This window comes from Haliaeetus leucocephalus, unplaced genomic scaffold (assembly GCF_000737465.1).
Source record: "Haliaeetus leucocephalus isolate CR32 unplaced genomic scaffold, Haliaeetus_leucocephalus-4.0 Scaffold92, whole genome shotgun sequence".
Taxonomy (NCBI): domain Eukaryota; kingdom Metazoa; phylum Chordata; class Aves; order Accipitriformes; family Accipitridae; genus Haliaeetus; species Haliaeetus leucocephalus.
Window position 1 is genome coordinate 5,903,637 of NW_010972528.1, and position 23,991 is coordinate 5,927,627.

The following is a 23,991-nucleotide window of genomic DNA, read 5'->3' on the forward strand; positions in this document are numbered from 1 at the left end:
GTTGGTGAGGGGGGGGGGGGTGCGGGGGAAGATGCTTTGATAAGGCAGGAAACACTAATATCATTGATATAAAAAAAAAAACAACAGGGATTTCATTACCCTGATCATTGATGATAGATGGTATTAACAGCTAGTAGTGGCCTCTGTGTGTGTTTAGGTCTTTGAATGCTGAAGTGTAAGGCATAATTGAAAATACCTTGAAAGTCATGTGTTATACTGTACCACAGTTTCGTGGCTGATCCAGGATTGGCTCTAGAAACCCCCCACATGCCAGCCCATTCTTGGGAACAGAGTCTCTGGTGCCTTTTTTAGCTCTTCCTAGAGGATAAGCAGGCCCATCAACATTGCTCCAACTATAGTCTCTTCTGTCCTGTACTAGTGCAGAAAGTTTGCTAGCCCTCTGACTTTCTGGGTTTGTGAAATACTTGAAGGGGTAGCAGAGGATTTGTTTTGGTTTTGGTATGTTAAGGTTTGTGTGTCCATACACACAAGATTCATCTCCTCCCTCCCATTTTTGAAAGTGCTGCTGCTTAGGCTTCTAGAAAACAACCTGGTAAGTCTATTGGGAGATAGGTTTAGAGAGCAAAACATGTTTAAATGGTCAGATGTGTATAATACCTTTGAGCATGGCAGGATACGGAGGGACAGGAAGAAGAAATCTGTGCAGCCGTGAATACACATGCATCCAGCATGACTGTGCTCAATTCTTCTGTATGTAATATGTCCCTTCTTTCAACCACAAAGAACTTTTCCAGCTACCATATGACACTTGTGGTTCAAAATTCAAATATGTCTTTGTAGTAGGATTGATATTGGAGGCAGTTGGGTACACATTCCAGCAGGTTCACCACTTGCATAAAAAAAACACATAATACTTCTAACTTCAGCTAGTAGCTTAACTTAAAAATATGGTTAAACTTATTATCATGTTTAGTTTTAAGCATGTGAAATACTACCATCATCTTGAGGATGATGTTCATGAATATACATATGTACACAAAATGTGTGTATTGCTGGGTTGGGGTTTTGATTACTAGAAAATTCTTGAAAATGCTTTTTAAAAATGTATTTCTTTATTTATCCAGTTGTGACTGCTATGTTCTTTTCAGGAAACATGTAAGATAGTCGGCATCTCCTGCAGTTTCCAATGAATAATCAAAGTATCAAGTTAAATTAAAGTGAATAGCATCTACCCATAACAGCAGGTGCAAAATTGTCACTAATTATGAATTTGCTGGGTTCTGTAGTGACTATGCATGAATTATGTTGCATTCATTAAAAGAAACATTCAGAGCCCAAATGATGACAAGAGGAAAAAAATATCATTAGACTGTTTCTCCAGAATGAATTAATATTACTGAGATTTGCAAACGAAGATAACTGCAGAAAGATGAAGTATTACTCTGCCTATGTGCCTGCCAAATGTTTCTGCTAGAAAAACAGTTGTTTTTCTACTAGTTTAGAAAACATTAACAAATTCCAGCACAAATATTCTATCATTCTTCCTAGAGAAAGAGGATTTGCATGTAGGTGTTGTCTTAAATATGTGAGAAATGTCTATACATATGCTCCCAGTAAAAATAGAAAAATCTTGGTTTTAATACTCTTCTACTTTTTTCCTGGTTACCCCCATAACAAAAAGGGAGGAGTGAATGCTTTATACTATATACCTTTTAAATTCTTTTAAACTGACTTTTATTCATCAAATGGGACTATAAAATGTAAAGCTAGGATACGAAGTAACCATTATATATTAATTGCATTTTGGATTACCAGGACTTAAAAATGAATACTGTGAGCTCTGTATTACCAAAATGATAGTTTTCTGGACCTGAAGAATTATCTCAGATGATCTGGGAGGAAGTCCAGTGAAGGATTACAGTCATTTTGGAATCTAACTATAACCAAGTAACTGTTGAAAATCTTGGATGTTATTCCCTCCCCCACCTTAAATAAAGCTGTCCTTTATAACAGAAATGTTGATGTCCTAAACATCAAGTTTGAAATAGAGAAGTAGTGTGTCCGTGAAGAACCTGTTCATCTCCTATTCATCCTCCCTGCTGCTGTGTAGTCTTGTCCCTTCTGCTCTCTTCAGCTCCTTCCCGTTGGAGGTCAGCGATTTGTCCAAGCCTCTGTGCACCTGAAATCTGGTCAGCTGCATCCTCTCAGGGGAGTTTCATTTGGGTAGATGTTTCTAACATGCTGGGAGTGGTTGCTGTGGTTGGAAATCGTGTTCTGGTGGATGTCACCACCATCATTGTGACAACTCAAGTGGCAGCTCTAGGCCTGAAGTCCTCCATTCCATGCTGTCACCTTTAAGCAGGTGCTCAACTTGAAAGCTCATTAATGTTTCCATAGTCTTCTATGCAACTATTCATGTGCTTAATGTTAAACATATGTGAAATGTTTTGTATGCTTGGGGGTGAGGGATGTGGTGATCAGCACTCTAGAGAATTGCATGCTTAAAAAGCAGAGAAAAATCAAATAGAATAAGCACTAATAGTGCTTCTAATATTTTCCATTTGGTGTCTGCATTCAGTATGAAGCAAAAATCTCATTATTTTGATTTATTACTGATTACTTTTCAGTGATCCATAATTTGAAAGTAAAATGGATTTCAAGACAGCAGTGGGCTTATGTTTCTGCTAGTGAGAACTGAACCAGTGACCACTTGCACCAGTAATGTTTTTCATATTTATTACAACAGTAACTCCTTGCTGTCTGTCAAAGCAGCTGTCCTCCATCTAAGATTACTAGGGTGATTTTTTTGGTATGTTTAGCCATTTGCTAAACAGTCTCAAAGCCTTCTGAACTATTATTTCATTTTTTTGAATATAAGAGCTATTTTGTAGGTGGTGTTAACCCTACTAGAGTAAGTTTACTGTCTTTCTACAGGGAAGATGACACAGTAAAATGGGCCTATTTTCTCCCACTGGTCTATTATTCCCTCACGTTCGGTAAGTGTCTTGAATGAATTTATGTTCTCAACTAATTGCTTGCTTTTGCTTCAGATAAGAGCTAGTAAAATAGCTGCATGTAATTATGATATCTTCTTAATAAGCCTTCCATTTGTTTAAACTTTAAAAAGGCAGCTGAAAATATACTGTACATTATCATATGAAAGAACGGCAGAAAGCGCTTCTCTTTTCAAAATGCAGTGGACTTGTGTCAGAGTGATTTCAACTGAAGTGGAGGTTAAAAAAAAAAAAAAGCCTTTTTGACCATGGGCACATTCAAAGATGATTTTAATTAATACAAACAGATTTCATCATTTGTACTTAGAAACATTTTAAATTACCTTGCAAACACAACCAATGTACTTTATTAGTTTTGATTCACTTTCATTAACTCAGTACTTACAACAGTATGGATTCATTTAGTTTAAATTGTTTGCCTTTTCGTTTTTAGCTGGTGGCACAGAGAAGACTTTTCACAGGAAGCTTACAGGCACTTACTGCAGCCCTAGTTCAGTGTTTCTACTTTCCAAGCCCTCCATCTGCCTGTAATTATACATCATGGGTATAAATCAGGCTTTCTTGTACTTCAAAATTAAATAATGAAAGGTGACAATGCTAACTGGGGGGAACGATAAGAAATGCTGTCAAAACTGAAAGTGTGTGCCTCAGTTTCATCCATGAAAAATGGCCTGCTTCACAAAACAAAAGGCTTGGACAAAAGACCATACATTCTGTTCATTTTACATGAAAAATAATGGCCAGAAATTTTTCTATGATATGGAAAATGCAGGCAGACTTGAAAAATATGTGGAGAAAACATTTTGTGAATTTTAATTGAAATGCAAGAAAGAACAAAGTGCTTGTGAATGTAACAGCATTGAAAACAAGATACTTGCTACATAGCACTGTAACTGGAATACTTTAACAGTGCTCAGCCTGCAATCTCATTAGTTCTCATACTTGCACATTTTCCATGCTTATGCAAAACGCTTCAAACTTTTCATTTAGAAACATTAATTTAAAAACCTTTTTCACCATGAATTGGTGCTGCTTTTCGGAGAACTGAACTCTGGTGCCACTTGATACTGGTTCTCAGTGGAATTCGAAAGATTCATGTTCCAGAATTTACTTAGCCAATTGGGAAAATGGATATGTATTTTAATCTTAAATGCAGCACAGATACCTAGTTTGCCTTCTATTTATTCACAGAATAGCCATTAAGATGGTTCGAGTGTAAACAGTTATGAATATTTTTGTTTAGAACTTGCCTGAAAACACTGATGGGAAAACAAATGCTAATCTCTACAGAACTACAAAATAAATGCGTGTAAAGCTACACAGTCCAGGAAAGGTACACATACAGCTGGGTTTTAAATCAAAGGCACTCAAGTGTAGGCATCCCTGATGTTACTTCATATGTGAAATCATCAAAAGCTTAATCCAAGCTTAAGTAAATCGGTGGAGATTCTTTTGCAGATTTCAACAGATTGGTGGCTCCAAAATGGCTCAAAACTGGGAAGGAGAGACACTTCTTAGAAATGTCTAGGTGCCAACAGACCAAAATTGACACACTTTTTAAATATCTTTAGCATAGTTAAGAAAGTAAATATTTTTGGAAATTATAATTTAAGGTGCAATAAAATATCTTGGGGAAACAATCAGGGGAAAACATAATTATTTTTTTTATTTTTTTCCTGTGCTATGTCTTATCCTGTTTTTTTGTTTCTGAAGCATCATGGGTTTAATCTCAGGGTGGTGAATCTGACTGGGATTTCCTAAAGCACCTGAGGGCATCTTTTCCCCTGTGTTTTAGACATCAGGGAAGCCATCTCTATCCTTAAGGACTTAAAGAACTCTTGACAATCTGAATTCAGGAAGAGGAGCGCATTGACTTTCAACTGAAGAAGCGTTTGGAAGTTAGAGTGCTTTTAAAAATGTTGTTACAGAGGTGCAACATGAGCTGTTTTCTTTGGGTTTAGTCTGAAATCTGTTTTCATGAGTTTGTATGACAGCCTCATAGGCCTTGCTTGTAATAATAATTAAAACACAAATACACTGCTCTACCAGTGAGTTTTTCTTTCCCTGTCGCTTTTGCATTTATACAAACACAATGATTCATTGCTTTGATGTGTGCGTGGAACCAAGTCCCATATTACTGGGAATCAGTTTAAATAGTATGAAAATGGTGCTTCTGTAAGCAATATTCAGAAAGAGAAGCTAATACACATATTTACATTAAAACATCTATTTTGTGCCAGAGAAACACCCAGCTATTAAACACCAAATCCTACAATTCGTACTGGAAGGGGGGGAATTAAGTAGGCAGTGGAATGCTACTCTGAAGTGCGGTGTTGCAAGTTTACATTATAGTGGCAGTATCCAATCAGTATTTTTAATTCTTTTAATTACTGAAATCTCTAGAGTACATAATGGTGTGGAATATACACATGTATCTGTAATAAACAACATGTATCTTGAAGAAATGGATTTAGTTTTGGCAACAACGTGATAGGGAGATCAAAGAGCTAGCTGGTATTAAAATGATTTAGATGCATTTGTCATAGGCAGCTGTTATGCTAATCTCATTTATGCAGTTGTCAGCTGATAGGTTCTGATGAGCCAGCTTAGTGGGAAAATCATTAGTAGATCCCTATTGTGATAAATGTTATTTATTACTGTCAAATGGTATTAATGTTTGATTCAAAGATGGGAAATGGGCATCATCTACATGAAGTTCATCCATTCATGGTCAACGATGACAAAGGGAGCTGTTGAATTCCAGCCAAAGGAACTTCATTTCTGTAAGAAAAAAGAATAATGGATTTAATTTGCATATGTTTTAAAAGGGTAATGAAGTAATATGATGTTTATCTTGGTTGAAGAGTGGTAATTTTTGCTGGCATGGCGCCAGCAACGTTTGAGTCATTGTGCAGCATTTGCTGTTCAGTTGTTGGTTGTGGAAAGGGCTTTTCAAAGCAGCAGGTGCATAAGGGGGGAGGAAAGTAAAATGATTTATTCATTAGGCCAAAAAATGAGCAATCTCCATGTCTTTCCCCTTACCCTCCAGAAATATATTTGCAACCATCTTCCTTCATTTTTCTTCTGCTACATCAATATCTCTTTTTCTCTTCCTGTCTGTGGCATTGCCTCTTGAATTACGAATAGATCCACACAGATTTCCACTACATCTTTGTTGTGATTTGACTTTTTTTGACTTCATCTAAATAGATAAATGCACAGAGACAGTAGCATTGCATTCTAAACTATCAGGCAGATAGAAGTTGGGAGATGGTCACATATGGCTGCAAAATGGAGTAATTTTTATTTATTTATTTTAAAGAAAAAACCAATATTTTGGCAAATTAACTGTGCAGCTGGTTTTTAAGTTGTTGAAAAATGTTCCCTCTGCTTGTGAATTTGTATGGAGACATTCCTCTTTCTTCTCTCTATTCCAATACAGCTGCAGTGCTGTAATCTATTTCTAATTTTTTTTAAAGTTAAAAAAAAAAGACAAAACAAAAACAAAAAACCAACAACCCCCCCAAACAAAAACCCATCAAACACCCCTCCGCCCAAAAAACCCCAACCAAAGCCTAATTATGGTGTAACCAATTGTACAGTGGCTAATTTTAACTACTGATTACCAAACAGGCATCCGAACATTTAAAGAGTATTGCAGTCTATATTCTGCCACTAGTATATTTATTATTTATACACATACAAATTAATTCAGAGTACTCTGGAAGTTTTAAATAATTTTGTAGAGTAAATAAATAACAAAGTGACAATGGTAATCTAAGGAAGAACTGACCAAAAAGTACTGTAGTTAACACTAAGAAAAACAATATTTCATAACTTTCTGCTGGTTCTGTCCTGAGCCACTCATTAATAGCCTTCATATTTGAGTAATAAGAAATTCCTGATAATCAAGACAATCTTGGTCTTTTTAAAGGTAGGTAGATGCTAAATTCTTATTGATTTTTAGCAAGAAATGAGTGCGTGATCCTTTCATCTAGACATGCTCAAATTCCTATGGAAAACAATCAGAATATTTTCAGTTGCCAGTAGTGGTATTGAAGCATGGGTGGAGATAGGTACTATATGCAATTCTGTAAAACTAGTAATTTATATCTTGCAAATGCAGTTAATGCTCGGTAAAACATGCAAACAAAATACTACAGGGTGTTACGCATGTCTTGACTTCAAGGGATTTGGGTCACGTTTTAGTGATGTATGTGCTCTGTATCAACAAAGTTTCTGGGAATTTTTCAAGGTTAGCTCTAAAAAGGCATCTACAGTATTAATTTTTGAGGTTATTAAAAAATGTGTTGCCATTCAGAGATCTGCAAAGAAAGCTTGCACTGCAATGCTGCAAATAAACAGAAAGTCATCCTGCAGTTGCTGATGCTTAAAGGTTTTCTGACCGGTCTCGGCCCCATTTGTAAAACATCTCATGAGGCTGCTGTCAGTATCACACCCACCTGTCTAAGACAGAAATCTTTTATGATGGCACCTGGAGTCTGCCATCCAGAATATGAGATTGTGTATACCCAATGGGTTACTGTGCTACCAGACAGGATTGAACAGGCTGGGTTTGTGTGTTCTCTGGGTGGATATAGAAGCAGATGTTTGCTCCATTTACAATCTCTCAAAAAGCTGATCTTTCTAAGTGGTGTAGACATAGCTGCTGACTATTTGCCGAAGTGTTGCTAAGTCTTTCAGACCTTGTAAGCAAGACTTGCCAAAGATCCACAAGTTACCAAAACATGAATCTTGACTTGCCGTGCATTACCACATCACTACTGCCTCATGGTCCATATTGACTGCTATCCTATTCTTAGTACGGTGTGAGAATCTGCTCTATCTTCACTGGGATTTTTAAACCAAAAAATGTTTCGCTAAATATGTATAAGCTGTTTCTTCAAACAGCTGCATCTTTTGGAGGCTTGTTGCAGATAGCTCTCCAAGTTTTCTGAGTTTGGATTTGAGTCCATTTCCATTGCTACCTTCCCCCATGTATACACTTAGGTAGGTGGTTTCCTTGGTTACTTCTGGCAGAAATTACTGTTGACCATAACACGCTATTAGGATGCCATTTAGTACAATACGTGGAACGTAAGACCTCGCATTTTATCTGTTTCCTAATTAGTTCCTGGCACTCCTCAGGCTCCCTCCCCCCAGCCCCCCCCACAGCTGTGAACATACTAGTTTGAGTTAAGATAGATTTAAAAATCTTGCTGTGGGAGAGCACATATATCTTTAGCTTACTTTGATAGTCCTTTGAGGCTGTTCCTTAAAGTAGATAGATTTGTCTCAATCTGTCTTTATGTTGAGATGTGCTGGGCTTGCTCCATTTGTTGTGATAAGAGTAGCTTTGTAGGTCATAGGAGATAAACGTAGATCTTGTTGAGAGATTTGCTTGTCAAACTGTGTGATATATTCCATGACTACTAACTTCTGGAGAGTGTGGGATTGTTATGACATGTATAATATACTGCAGGATTCATTCTGAAACCACTGAAATTCATCACTCACACACTGGCATATTGAATCACTAGTTTATCAAGGATACTGAAAGTAGCTGAAATTGCTTCCAGCTTACTAATAGCTAGTTGACTAGTTAACTCTGACATCAGGATTATCTCTGGAAATGGTGCAAAATAGCCAGTAAATGAACATGTTTTGGTGGCTTTTTTCTTTTCTCCTCTTGTTCATCTCCTTGATGCTGCTAGCTTCTCTGTGGTGTCACTTTTAGTATTGGGGTCAATGCTGTCTTTTTTGGGGGGGTAAATTTATTAGTCCTGCAGCACTGTGGACCATATTTGTAAGGCAAGTCACTTTCCAGTTGGCAGATTTTTCATGTAATATTTAGTGAATTTTAGGTAAAACTTGAATTTCTGTGAAGAGGTGACAGTCTCGTAACTGTAAGATGGAACAGATTTGTGCTAGTTCTCTCTGCTGTAGAGGATTAAATGGTATCTTGTAAAGTCATCCTTAAGCTGACAAAACATATTTTTTGCTCCCTAAAAAGAAAAAAAAATACTTGCTTTAGCTAAGAATTTTCATATGCGAGGTGATGAAACTTTTCTTGCTTGTGTGCAGTTTGTTACAAGGACATGTGACATAAGAGTTATTTGTAGAAGAACTTGTGGATGATTTAAGGAGGGAAAGGAAACAGCTGTGCCATCAGAGGTTTGCTGGTTTGACATTCAGAGAGAAGTCTCTTAAAGAAATTGGAGGAAAACAAGCTGTAGGATCAGCCAGCAACAATAAGAGGACAGGGAAGAAGGAGGTGCTACTGTGGTTTCTGTAGAAACCAATAAGGCAGTGGAGCAATGAACTTCTCTCTCCAGTGCAGATCCAGTCTTGTAGTCCAAGGCTGGTGAAGTGGCATAAAGGATAATGTATCTCTTGGCAGCCTGATGCTGCACCTAAAGAGGGCAGCTCCTTTTGCAATCTTTCACTACACCCCCCCTCTCCCCCATCTGGCATGGTACAGGGAAAAGGTGAGTGAGTTACTGAAAAGCGCTTATCGCTTATGGAGAGGAAAAACAAGAGAGCAGGAGCAGCAGTTCAAGGAAGGAACTTAAGGACAGATATTAGGGTGGTTTCTTTAAAGACTTAAGACAAATGTGAAGGTAACTTTGTCCATTTAGAAATTAATCAGATAATGAATACTTTGAATTTGATATCAGTGATGATAGGCATTTAAAATATGCGGTGACATGTACAGGCAGGGGGCTGGGGAAATGGCTTATTCATTTAAGGATCTGTTGCAATAGAATGAAGAGTTTTTTGCTGTCTTTCAGGAACTGTAAGGAAGTCTGAAAATACTAAAATAACATCTGTGTTAAAACCGCGAAGGTTTTCAAGGCATGTGCTGTATTTTTTGGAAACATTGCTGTTGTACTTTATTTGGCATCTCATGATGCATTTCAGAACAGCTTGTATAAAGGCATCAGTTGTCATCTACTTTCTGATCAAAACCTGGTAAATTAGTTTTTGACAAGTCTGGTCTGTATCACTATTCGCCGCTCTAGTCTCTTAGGCTTGCTTGTAAGCAAACATCTGTATAAAATTATTTGCAATCAATAGTGATGCTTTCTCCCTGCAGACACAGTAGGCAGCATTTTTTGTAAGTTTACACGTGGACAAATCCCAGTGTACTTAAATGCTGAATCTCCAGACCTTTGCACCTTATGAAGTAATTTCTGTCAATACAAAGCAAGTGGAAGTCACTCTAGACGGTAAGAAAGCCTTCTTTTAATTCCTGGTTTAGGTAGATGTATAATATGGTAATGGCCATGCTAAAGAGCATAAATGCATGGGAGATGCATTCTTTAGAAGGACCTCATCCATTCCACTAACTAGAGCCCTGATACTATCCTCTACTGATTTAAATTATTTTCTTACAAAGCTAGTGGTAATGATACAAGGTATTATCACATGATTCTGTTTATCAGATACATAATATTTATAAGTCTCACTTGGAAATCCAAACTTGATATAGAAAAGAAGGCACCTCAGTAACTTCTTAAATAACTGTAGTTATGCAAGATACATAACAGAACTGCAATGTAAATGAGAATCAATGATAGCAAAATATTTCTTGTTTCTTCTGAGTACAACTGAGTAGCTTATTTAGGGAATATAATTATCCTCTGAAGTGGGCAATACCATTTAGCAAGTTCAGCTTACCACTGCTGTACAATTTTTACATAGCAAGTATTTCTAGGCCTTATACAAGGCATTGGCTTGGTTTTCTTCTATTTTGTTTGGGTTTTGGAAATTATTAAAACTGTTACTATCCTGTTCCAGTAGGAGTTGTTCTCTCTCTCTAAGCAGGTCCCGTACATAGGTCCTGTGAATACCTTTTCAGTTTCTCAGTGATTTTGATTGGTCAGCTGATTCTGGTTTTGAAAAGCTTCTGCATCTGTTCCGACATACTGATAATCACACAAGTGTGCATGTGCACACACACTCTCAAAAAATCCAAATGCACATGCTTCTCTCTCATCTAACATCTTGATTTAAGAGGATGTGAAATACAGGCTTATATCCTAAACTTTTCATGATTTGACTAGGAAATACAACAAATGATGAAAGTTAATGAAAAGAAATGGTCCAAATAATTTCCTTACTTGCCAGGTGATAAAAATAGAGTACTGCCAGCTCTGATTAAGTTTGCTGGCTCCTCTCCTGGTTTTGAGCTGTATTCAGTGACCTGTTCCTGGCAGAGGAGATAGATGAAATGCAGGAGAGCCTTCATAACAAGGGGTTCCCTGCAAAAACATGTTTTCTACAATTATTCTGCTTGGCCAATAAGATCAGGAATGTCTTTAAGGGAAGAGTGGCAACCTCTGAACTCTGAACACCACTTCTTGTAGCACAATACTTTCCCAGTAAGGGGTTAAAAAAGGTAAAATTTGACAATACATCTAAGTAATAACTCTCACTTTTATTTTTATTCTTTCCCTCTCTCCTTCAACCTAAGGCGTTGCTGCTGAATTCCTTTGAGACTGTATTAGAGCTAATGGGAGCCAGTCATGTTTGGATAATGAATGCAGATGACAGGAACACAACCTGTGTATTTGCAGGTGGTTATCAAATCAAGTGAACTCATCTCACCCAATTCACTTTATCTGGCTGGTTGGTAGCTAGTGTGGTATTTAACTTTCTTCACTGCATTTTTTTGGTTGGAATTCTGATCTGTAGTAGTTAATAGTCACTTTAAGGAGACTGAAATTACGTTACGACTGACACTTCAAGGATTAATTTTACAATTTGTGATTTTAATTTTGGTGAAAATGTATTTAAAATTATCTCTTGCCAGATTCTCAAATTAAACATAATGGAAGTTGATATTATTCTAATATTAAGCTGATTTTGGAAGTTATTAAGGCTGGTATGAAAGACTATTCAGGCTAAGAAAATAGTAGATTTAAAAGCAGCATTTCAACAAAAATCATATAATGTTTTATAAATCTGGTCACTTAACACAGTCACGCCATGTAGTAATTTTGAAGATATTGCATATATTGAGAATATGTATAAGCAATTGCGGGTCAATCTGTTTTCTTCTAAAGCTGGTAAGAATCTTTGATTTCCAAGAAGTGCTTAATCAGACCTAGATAAAAGAAGCAAGGCTATTTTGGAAAGAAAGCCAGCAAGCTGAGGGAATGAGTGGTGGCCTTGGCATATTGTGTAGTGCTTGTGGAATAATGTATGATTTAAAAGGGTGTGTTGTGACAAGGTATGTTATCCGAGCCATAAACAATTCCTTGCAATTTAAAAAACTCATTAATAGGGCCTTGTTCATGGAGTATCTGTGCCATTACTATGGGCTTGGACAAGCATGCAGTAGGAGTAGATGAGTTATTAATTCTAATTTCTCAATTTTATTTTTTTTTCTTCTGGGTAACTGTGGTGCTGACCATCATCTGCCAGGTCACCCATATAGCATGATGTGAAATTACTTTTGATACAGCAGTACTGCTGCATGACATCCAGCACTTCGGAGCATCACTTGATATAGCCATTCTGATAATGCTGGTCATCATGATACTTTGTTTTCTCTCTTCACTTTATGTAATCAGTAAACAGATTTATTGAGGCAGATAGCTTTCTTAAATTCCCCTCAACTCACTATAATTCATTCTAGGTGGATGTATTCTTTCTCTTATATTCTCCTCAATATTCTGTATATTTCAAAAGGATTTTAATCTCCCAGGATCTTTTTTCAAAGAATACTAGCTGCTTACTCCTTTGTGAACTAGATTTTTCGAGTTTTTGTAATGTTCTGATTGTCCTTTTAGTATCTTTACTCTTATAATATTCTTCTTGTACTAAAGGGACAAGAACTATGGCTGCATTCCAAATGTGTTCAAGTCCCTTATGTAGTATTAGAATGATTTATTCCAAGTCTTACTCTTGTTTACTATATCTATCCTAGAATCTTTCTTGCCTTATTAATTTAAATACTGTTAATCCTTGTGCAGATGGTTTTAAAGTTTTTTTCCAGTACCAGGACCATATTCAACTCTTGTTAAATGTTTTGTGGCGTATGGCCATTGAGAGGGCACTACCTTTTATTAATTTTTTTTTTTGTCATCTCATAACCTTATCTTTCTTTACAATGAATTGCAGATGCCAGTGAAACCACTAACAGTATCAGCCTGTGATCCTTGTCTATTTGTCATTCAGAATTTTATTGCCATTCTCTTTTTGTCTTTACAAGCTCTATTCTCTGGTTTTGTTTCATCAGCAAATTTCTTCACCTTCATACATATTTCATGTCCTAGGTCAGTGATATATGAAATGAACAAAAATGGTCCTAATACTGATTCTTGTGGCATTCCACTAATCCCTCTCTCCCAAACTGCTCTGTCTCATAAACAGCTTCTGTCTGTGACATTTAAGCCGGTTCCCTATCCACATATGTGGCTCACCCCAATACCATACTTAATGACTTTGGACCAAATGCTCTTTTCAATTGTGTGGTGCAGAGGGAAATAAAAGACTGAAAGAAGGGCAGAAAGGGAATGGAGGAGGAAGCGGAGACTTAGTGACCTTTCTAAAATCCATGCAACTTAAATTCCTTCTGCTGTGTCTCCTCAATTAAAATTTAGGTTTTTCAGGTGGTTCTTCCATTTCTCTTTTTACTCTTGACAGTAACCTCTCAGCTTGTTGGCTCAAGATTACAATTTACTTACTTGTTTAGACATATTATTTTGATTTCATGATTTTTGGTTACTATTTCACTTGTACTTTTTAAACCATTTATCCTGAAACATGTAAGTTAGCCCTGGTTAGTCAGGCAAGAAAAGAAGGAATTCAGATTTTTTGGCATTTAAGTTGAAAATAAAACACAATAAAAGTGTTTCTCATGTTACAACCAGCTCTAATCTAACCAATGAAAAGTTTTACACTAAATAGTTATAAAAGTTCTTTCTATCCTTCTAGGTTAATTTGTTGTGTATGTTTTAGGTGACTTTTCTCTTTTCAAAGTTCTTCCGCTTTTTTCTGGTTGTCTCAAGACCTCTGGGCTACCTTCTCATTGTCTGGAATTCGTATGTGTCTGCCAGCTTCTTTGTGGAGCTCCTTTATGGACAATGATTAAAGAATTTGAGGGTTTTAGTAACGTATAATTATTGGTAGTAAGTTACTCTTTTTGTTCCTATGATAGATAGGTCTGTGGTAGTTCCATCTCCTGTGTTGATTTCTTGGTTTTCATGGTATTTCATGGATGGTATTTTGTTCTCAGTCTTAACTATTTATACTATTGGCTTATTCGTTCTTCAGCTGTTTTCTTTATATGCAGTTGTAATCTTTCAGCTTACTCTGTGCATGTTTTCTTGGGTTTTTTTTTTGTGGTGTTTTTTTTTTAGATTCATGCTGGTTTTGTATCTCGTAAGTGGTGCCTTTTCCTTTTATAGTTTGTGCTTTGTTGTTTACTCTCTCTGGATAGTTTGATTCCTAGCACATTTATTACTAGAAACTGTGAGTTTTTCTTTGAGAACTTTTTTCTCCATATTGTCTGCCCACTTTGTTCAGTACTATATTTGATTATATTTTACCCAGCCCTGTTTGCATTCTTTCAGACTCTGTTCTGAAATTATCTCCATTAGATTTTATTTTTATTTTACTTAATCATGGTTCAATTCATACTGCTTAGGTCCTCACTATGTACACCTCCTTTCCAAAATCCACCTATTAAATACAGTAAATTCAAATAATTCATGGCCAAAATCTGGTTGTAATTGCTCTCTAATGCCCTTCAATAGAATCCAAATATTCCCATTACCTCTGAGATCTTTATGCTTAGCTTTCTGTCTGGGATTTACGAATGTAGCTTCACTCTCTACTGACACAGCGCATTTGGATCTGGTCTCCCTTAATTTAAAGATGCACAAAGGAAAATGCAAACTATTTAGTCTGTTTACTGGTTTTGGAATGGGCTGTGACCATATGATTCCCTGTAAGTATTGGTGGCACTAACCTCATCATTCTTAATGCTTCTGATTGCTTTTGTGGAAGTTTAGAGTTCCATGTTCATTTTAATGGAGGCTAAATTACCACATATCGGATATTACAGATTCTGCAAATTCAGGCAGGTATCACTTGAGAAAGCTGTATCTGGACTAGTGGAATGGTAAGTACTTAGAAGTAAACGTGAAGTATGTAGAAGCTGTTAATTCCTTGTCCTTCAGTACAGAGATGACACAGTATAGATCAGTGAGTACTGGATTTGGGAGTAAGATGGTCTCAAGATGTAATCTTGAGTCCACCACTGATTCGCTATGTGTCTTAAGGCAAGTTGCTTTTCTTTGTCTTGCTTTTCTTGTATGTAAAATGAAGGGAGTTTGAAAAACAATTGCTTTGAAGCTTTTGAGGTATTCTGGTACTTGGTCTATGAATTATATAGGAAAGAAGACTACAAAATGAATACTTCTGTAATCACTGCAGGGTTTACATGGTGTAAAGTAAATAGTGTACGGGCTTCTGCATGAACGAGAAGAAGAAAATACTGAAACAGGTTCCTCCTTCTCTGATTGCCGAACACACTATGCACTAAATGGGTCATTGGGATCTTGTAGGAAAATAATGTGGTGGAAACTGTTCCATTTTTACCTTGTTTCATCTCATACCATGGATTACTGCCTGTGTCCTGTAGTTCTCATGAGTATGGTGAGTCAGTCTTTAGAGGAACTTGGGATGAACCTGGTCCGAGTGTTAAGTTTGAACTGAGCAGATGAGATCTGCGTATTTCAAGTTGTCACTGTGAGTGTTTTCACATGTCTAGTAAATAACAACATACCTCATCTCTTAACTGCAGAGTTATAATGAATTACACAGCTGCCTTAGACAGGTGTGTAATTGAGTTCATTATTCTTGAGTGTTGAAGTATTACAATGAACAGTTCAAAGGAAACTGAATTTTGAACAATAACCTTGCTGGGGACCATTCACTTCTATGCCAGTGCCAAAGCTGGTATAGGGATTTGGAAAGGAGTTAATGATCCTAGGGCAGAAAGATCTTTTTTACCGTCTCTGAGGCAAGTTTGGTCTTAAGGTGAATGGGTGACCTGGGTCCTGTGTGAAACGAAAGGTGATGTATGGCTATCCATGCTAGCTATGAACCTATTAGGTGACATACTGCCTAGGAACACAGCACAGGGATTAACCCCTCTTTCCTACCCTGTGTTACTTCAAAAACAATTGTAATGAATATAAACTGATTGAAGAACAGGAAGAGGTCCCAGCCGGTGTGAATCACGCTCAAAGTTTGCAGAGATTCTTACCCTTTGGGCTCCCTGGTTCATTGCAAAGCTTCGGAACAAATTATTTCTTTTTATGACTTTATAACCTACCTCATGTAGGCTATAGACATATTGTCTTTTGTAGACACTTATATTCATTTTTATATCTATTGTGAGTATATGATAATCTAGTTTGATTTAGTTCTAACAAAAATTAGGAAAAGATTCTAGTAGACCTCAATGTCCAGAAGGAAGAAATCCCCTTCTCTTTTGCTTCTGTCATCAGTTCACTTTGTTTCTGGGGCTGTCATTCTGCACTTTGAGAATCTAAGAAAATCTCAGACATCTCAAAATCATAACATTAAGTAATTTGTCCCTTTAGAAGCTACCCTCAAATTGTATGAAGGGGAATAGTGGTGTCAGCACCATTTGTTTAAAATCCTCTTTGAAAGACAAACCCCGCCCTTTCCTAGATTGTGTAGGTTTAACTGTAGACAGTTCAACACTAGGTGAGAAGAAAAGCTTCTTTCCTTGACATAATATTTCCATTTTTCTTGTACCTATACAGAAATGTTCTAATTCTCTCCCCCTCTCCCCCCCTCCACGCCCTCCCAAAGTGTAAAGCGCCTGTGCCTGGGCCTTAGAGAAATGTCTTTACTTGCCTACTTTTCCTCCTTTATTTGTAAGAGTATTAAATGAAACAGAACATTTATCTGGAATTAAAAATCCCCTCTGTAGCTGAATGAAGGTTGATTTCTTTTCTCAAGATAACAGATAATAAAGTTTCACCTTCTCTTTTGGAATGTTTCTTTTATCATCTATTGGCAAGTTTGTGATTTTAGTTCTTGCTTTTTGTCTCATTTTTCAAACTCTGAACCTCTGTATAATCAATCATTTTTCTTGTCATAGAGATGATAATAAAATTTTACCTGCTCACAGTTGTGTAGCCCTGTTCAGGGTTTATTGCAAATGTGGTAGATATTCAATACACTTATTGACCTACAATGATCTTGAAGCGTGGAAATTTAAACTGGACATTCATGATGTAATCCTAATAAGTTTATTAGAATGATGGTTTGGAAATTGTAGTGCATTTATTAGGGTTTTCTTAATGTGTTCTTTAAAAAAAAAAAACAAACAAAAAACCAAACCAAAACCTCCCAAAACCAAACCCAAACAAGCAAACCTTCCCCCCTTCCCAGTTATTAAGAAAAGGGTCTTGCAATATGTATGGGTGTTTTTGAACTGCATACAAAGGTACAGGGCAGATGTAGTTTCAGACTGCAGCATGGACTAAAACACAGCAACCTTCTTGGAACACTTTCTGATTGTTCAGGAGTTAGCTGGTACTGACTGAAACATGTCTCTCTAATCTTGCCTGGATGTGCAGAGAGCTGCAATCGGGTTTCCTAATTTCAGGGTAAGCGCACTTTTCTTGAATTGTTTAGGACAGGTGACACTAAAGTGTGCCTCCTGTGGAACCTTCACACAATGGGCCCAAGCTAAAGTCCCCCCTCTGGGGAAAGCTTGCTTGCAGCTTGCTGATTTTGGCTCTCACTGTATTTTAGGCCTGATGGTACCTGCTGTTAGGAGGGTGTTGGCTATTAAAACGGGCCTTCAGAAGCTCAACTCTGCATACCCCAAGTATCATGTCTCCAACTCAATGAATTTTAACGACATTAAATATTCATGCCAGGTTTTTTGATTCACTGAGCAGCAACATAGCTGATTGTGATGGTTTGGGCTGGGATTGAGTTAACTTTCTTTACAGTAGCTAGTATGGGGCTATGTTTTGGATTTGTGCCGAAAACTGTGTTGATAATAACAGGGATGTTTTAGCTACTGCTGAGCAGTGCTCACACAGAGCCAAGGCCTTTTCTGCTCCTCACCCCACCCCACCAGTGAGTAGGCTGGGGGGGCACAAGGCGGTGGGAGGGGACACAGCCGGGAGAGCTGACCCCAACTGACCCAAGGGATATTCCAGACCATAGGACGTCATGCTCAGCATATAAAGCTGGGGGAAGGAGAAGGAAGGGAGGGATGTTCAGAGTTATGGCATTTGTCTTCCCAATTAACTGTTACATGTGATGGAGCCCTGCTTTCCTGGAGATGGCTGAACACCTGCCTGCCCATGGGAAGTGGTGGATGAATTCCTTGTTTTGCTTTGCTTGCGTGTGTGGCTTTTGCTTTACCTATTAAACTGTCTTTATCTCAACCCACGAGTTTACTCACTTTTCCGATTCTCTTTCCTTATCCCGTCGTGGGGGAAGAGTGAGTGAGCAGCTGTGTGGGGCTTAGATGCCAGCTGGGGTTAAACCATGACACTGATGTAGAGGTTTCTTACTGGCTAAATATTCAGCAGAGCCTCAAATTGCTTTCATTTTTCAAAAAGCTCCAATAAATTCCAGATTTTTGGATTATTAAACAGCCATTCAGATTATTAGCTAATAATTAACAATATGGAATAATTTATGTAGATGTAGACACAAGACTTAATTTTGCTGAAATGGTCTAAAATGCGACCTGTCCACCAAGGAAAAAGTCTTTAATCAATTCACAAATCGCATGATTTGACATGGTGGTTAAATCCTTACCTGAGAACTGGGGAGCTGAGCGCCCAACATCTGCTGCGGGCTGAGAGGGCTGTTCTGGCAGCAAACCAGTAAGGGGTACTAAGTATTTATTTTAAGGTGTATTTTAAGAATGTAAGTGTGCAGTCTGTGGTTTTTCAGATGTTGATCTTCTCCAACTGGGGACATTCAGAGAGGGAAAGCAGTTACTGCTTCACAGAAGAAAGAAATTTCCACAGATTGATAGCGTCTTCTCACAATGTCCTGCAGTCGCCATTTGCCTTCTGCGTTTGTAGTCCCTGAACAATACCATGCTTGCAGGCATAAGGAGAACAGAGCACCAATGTCAACTTTTCAGTTGTTCAAAACTTGTAATTTCATCCCCCAAAGGTGTTTTCTTATGAGAAACGAAGCACACTTTTTTCTGCAAAAAGCGTCCTGTCTGCCAGAGACAGACTGAACACTTTAGCTAAAAAGGCATTCCTTGCTGGAATAATCAACTTTGTTTTGTTTTAATTAAAACTGACTTAGTGCTTGTGAAAGCTGCTGGGATTATAGTACTACAGGAAAATGAATAGTTTTGCTGAGTAATAAACTTATGTGAGAAAGTAGTTGTGGTTGCTATTCTTCAACTCGGTTCCAAAGAAAGAACCAAATTAAGAGCACAGTATGTGTTACTGATAATTGAGAGAGGATAGTTTATCATGAGTTTTTCAACTTAAAATAACCAGTTTGCTTTCCATCAAATATATTCTGAGGGGAATTAATAGCCATCTTTCAGTAAACTGGTTAGAAAAATGTAAGCTGTGCTTGAGGAGTTATTATTTCAGTTTTCTGTGGTGGCAGTTTAACTGTAAATCAGTGTGCAAAAGTGCATGCAGGCATCTGAAGACATGGCTTATTTTGTTGTATGCGGGAAAGATATTGACTTTGTGTTCTACAGCTTGAATATATCTATCTATATGTGCAGCATAAATATTACAGCTAGAGTGGTTGAAAATTTTTGAATATGAAGTGTAGGCAAGGAATTTTTTATTGGCTTTTCACCAATTTTCTGTAAGATAGAAATATTCTGTGTCTGCCAGTTCATTTTAATGAGGTTTTGCTGCAATTGCTAGTGAAATCTCCCTGTATTGCAAAAATCTGATTTATGTATGACAGTGGAGTGTGTGAGTTGCAGGTCAAACAGTAAATATTCTACCTGCAGCTAGGATGGTATTGTGTTTACGGCATTATCTTTTTATTTACCTGTGTTCCAATATGATGCCCATACTATGTTTTCTGAGCATCTGGTTTAATTTCTGATGTTAATGTAGATTTCCAGGGTGACTTTTAGTTAAAAATCTTTCAGCTTCAGTTTCCCAGTTTTTAAATTTAGATAATATTTCCATGTGTTAGATGGTGTCAGGACTGTGAAGTTCCTATTTGTCAGTGCTACAGGAGAAATAAGGGACAGAGAGCAAATACCAAAGTTACTGAGAGTGAGCTTTGGAAATACTAACAGGATAAAAAGCAATGACAGCAGTCGCTATTGTCATTTAAATTTTAACAATGAAGTTTGAAATTATAAAAGAAACTGGAATGCACAAAGAAAAAGCGTAATTTATATACGACATATGGTGGTTGGTTGATGTTTCTATGAATGCTTATAGAATTTGAATTGTCTCCTGCTACCACTGGGAAGTTCTAAATAGGAAACGGTTCACAATGGCAGTAACCATAAATAAGTTTTACTTTTGTTCATATTGTAATCAGAAAAATAACAACATATTAAAATGCCAAGGCTGAATACTGGAGTGGCAAAATCTCCTTTAAACTTTAAAAGAAAGGTTCTAGTACCATGAGATACATTTTAGTTTGTACTTTGCAGATCGTATCATGTTTCACAGTTTAGTTTGCTATTGGAAGGATGTTATGCTTTAGACAGCGGCTGTACCTAAGCACATTGTTGTGCCTCCAAGTTTAAAGGAAAGTTGAGGGTTTCTTGGGGGTGGAAAAACCAACAACAAACCAAACCTCATCACAGTTACCTTTGAGACCTTTTTCCCTTAAGTTAGAATGCTCTGTATGGTTTCTCTTAAAGTGATTTGTGACACTTACTATTTTATCAGAAGCAGTCATTCTGCTGATGAAGTTATTCAGAGCTCCAGTGAAGGCAACTCTGAGATTTTCAAGTTTGCACAGTGACTAGAAACAGATGCTCAATGCTAACAATCTCCCCAGCCACAGCCAGATTTATTACCCGTTCTTAAATGCTCTTATTCTCTCTCTCTTGATCCCAGAATACTGACCTAGTTAAAGTCTTGATCCTCAAGGCTTCAGTTATTCTGTATGCCTTGTCTAGTTTTTCCTGTATTGGCTGACAAGTGTGCTTATCAGGAGCAACCCGAGTTCACAATGCCAGTGATGGGATACTGGTACTGCTCAGCAAAGCTTTATCAGCACTGGGACATACCTCTGAAAAGCTCACCCTCTTGATATCAGATTGATTCCACAGTTTAGTGAATGTTGCAGTGTCCATTTTTTTGCAAAAGCTTATCCTCAGTAACAATTCAACAAATAACATGACATATTTTGTCTACATCAGGGAAGACTTTCTGTCTATGCAAGCAGGTAGAAGATGTAGAGAAGGAAGGTATGGAAGAGAGATTGCAGGGACTAGGGGAGGAATCAGTTTATAAACGCTATGATTAATCCCAGTTTAAATGACTGGAGAATACAGTGGGTTTGCATTCTCATTAAGTTTTGCTGAGTATTTCTACTGTAAGGTGACATTGGGCTTGTATATTCTAAATCTGTCTTCAAAAGACAAAATATGGTCACAGTATTCTGTATATCTCCTTTTGCCTCAAGGCTGCTTATTTGAGAAACCTCATGTAGAAGAATGACAGTGGTAGTATTCCTGTCTTCCAGACTATCAAATCTTCTCGGTCATGCATAAGCCATCTCTGGTTCTCTTTAATTTACAGTATTTAGAAACAATCCAAGTCTCTGTTGATGACTCAGTCTCATCCTTGAATATCCTGAAATTCCCAATAGCTGAAATGGGTGTTGTGGGGAAACTCAAGGATTTATCTTTCAGTAGCATTCACGTACATGGTAGAGACAACTTCAGCAGAATTTGTAAGACTATAGTGTCTTATGCCTCTTCTTTTAGTGCTAAGCTTCTAAAATTAAACACACAAAAACTTCCAGGGATAATTCGTACTGTATAAAGTTACAAAATAAGTTTTGCTTTGCCCAATAGTCTTGCTTTTCAAACAGTTTCTGAAAGCTAGACTTGCAAATAAGCAGACATTTTAAAAGTAGAGTTACAATACTGTATTTTTTCAACACTGTTTTCTGCACTCTCAAACCTGTAGAGCTATTGCCTATAAAAGCATGCACTAAAGCACTGTATTTTTTGTAAATAAATAAAAATAGTAATTTCCTTCATTTGAATCAACCAAAGGTAGAAATCATTTTGATGTAACCCCAACCACACAATAAACTTGTCCATCAAAATATCAAATATTTTAAGAGAGTTTTTAGAAACAAAGAGGAAAACACTGCAGATAGTCATAGACTTAAAATTATGGTATTATGCAAAGTTTTTAGAGTGTATTAAGCACACTTGAACATTCAAGCAAAAATCATGAGAAAAGAATCCTCAAGTAAGATACTTAAGCACCATTAGCAAGGCTGGGCTTACACTGTACCAGTTCTTCCTGCTGGGTTATTCTTTTCACTCTTGTGGCCCAAACTGACTATTTTTCTATTCACTACATAGAAGAAAAATATTTTTTATGCTTTATTGTATTTTGGGGAAAAAAAGTCATTTTTTGAGACTTCAGAAGAAATAAGCAGAGGTAGCACTACTTTCCTTTAAGATTTTATCTAGTAATTTCATAGAAACTGAACTGACAAGGAATGGTGTTGAACTCTAGGAATAGGGCACAAGAGTCCCACACCTACAAATATATTTGTAGGGTTTGCTCACATAGATTGATCTTAATTCTCGATACATAATATATGGGCAGTATCTCTAATGGAATAACCATGAACATTTTCTCACCAAGGGCTTAAAAAAAAAATTCACGTGCAATTGCATGGTATGACTGTATAACTGAGACTCAGTGAAACTGATGCCAGCTTTTGGTATGAAATTTTGTTAAGCTTCTGTTTCTCAGAACAAAACAGAAATCTGACAATCAAAAGCAGCTTCATGTATTTTCCTTGACTTGTATCAGTTTTCTTCAGTGTTACAGCAGAGGCAGGAGCAGGTGCTGGTTTAAAACCATTTAAAGTTTTTCCTTCTCACCATGTTGATAAAACAGTAGACATACTGACTGCCTGTCACATATCAATCAATTAAGATACCAAATTGCCCATGAGATGTTTGTAACAGGAGATTTTAGTACCTTGGCTCTTTTAATACCTAGATACTATAATCTGTGCTCTCTTACCTGCTGTAAAATGAAGGTAGGGCCCAGTATTTCAGTATGTTCCAGGCCAGGTATAAACTGAGTTTTAAAGTTCAAATTTGCACATTGTTTTACATGCATTTTTGAGATAGATGATCAGGAGGGACAAACACTAGAATTTACAGAAGAGCATTGGAAGCTTTTCTCCATGTAATTTTGTACCTGTTACCATGATAATTGTCAATAAATCTGTGTTGAGGTGTTCCCCGAATATGTCATAGTTCTTTTTGTTGTGTGTTTTGCTGTCTGAAGAAGAAAAAAAAAAAAGAAAGAAAAAAGGGCTGTAAAAGTGAGCTATCTTCTTAGAAAATGAAGGTTTTTAAATGGAAAATGGAAGCAGGCAGGTGTAACAGAGCTGGTAAGGAAGGACAGTTAAGCAAGTTTGGGAAGAATAGGAATAGGAAGCTCCTATTCAAAAAATAGGAAGCCATAGTTAACCAGAGAAGATCAGGGAGAAGGATAAAGGGGCTATTCCTTGGCTAGTTCTGATTCTTAGCAGCCAAAGAATAAAGCGACATTGGACTGTGTTATAGAATTGTCGTGGTTTAACCCCAGTGTGATGGGTTGACCCTGGCTGGATGCCAGGTGCCCACCAAAGCTGTTCTATCACTCCCCCATCCTCAGCTGGACAGGGGAGAGGAAAAAAATATAACAAAAAACTTGCGGGTTGAGATAAGGACAGGAGAGATCATTCACCAATTACCGTCACGGGCAAAACAGGCTCAGTTTGGGGAAAATTAACT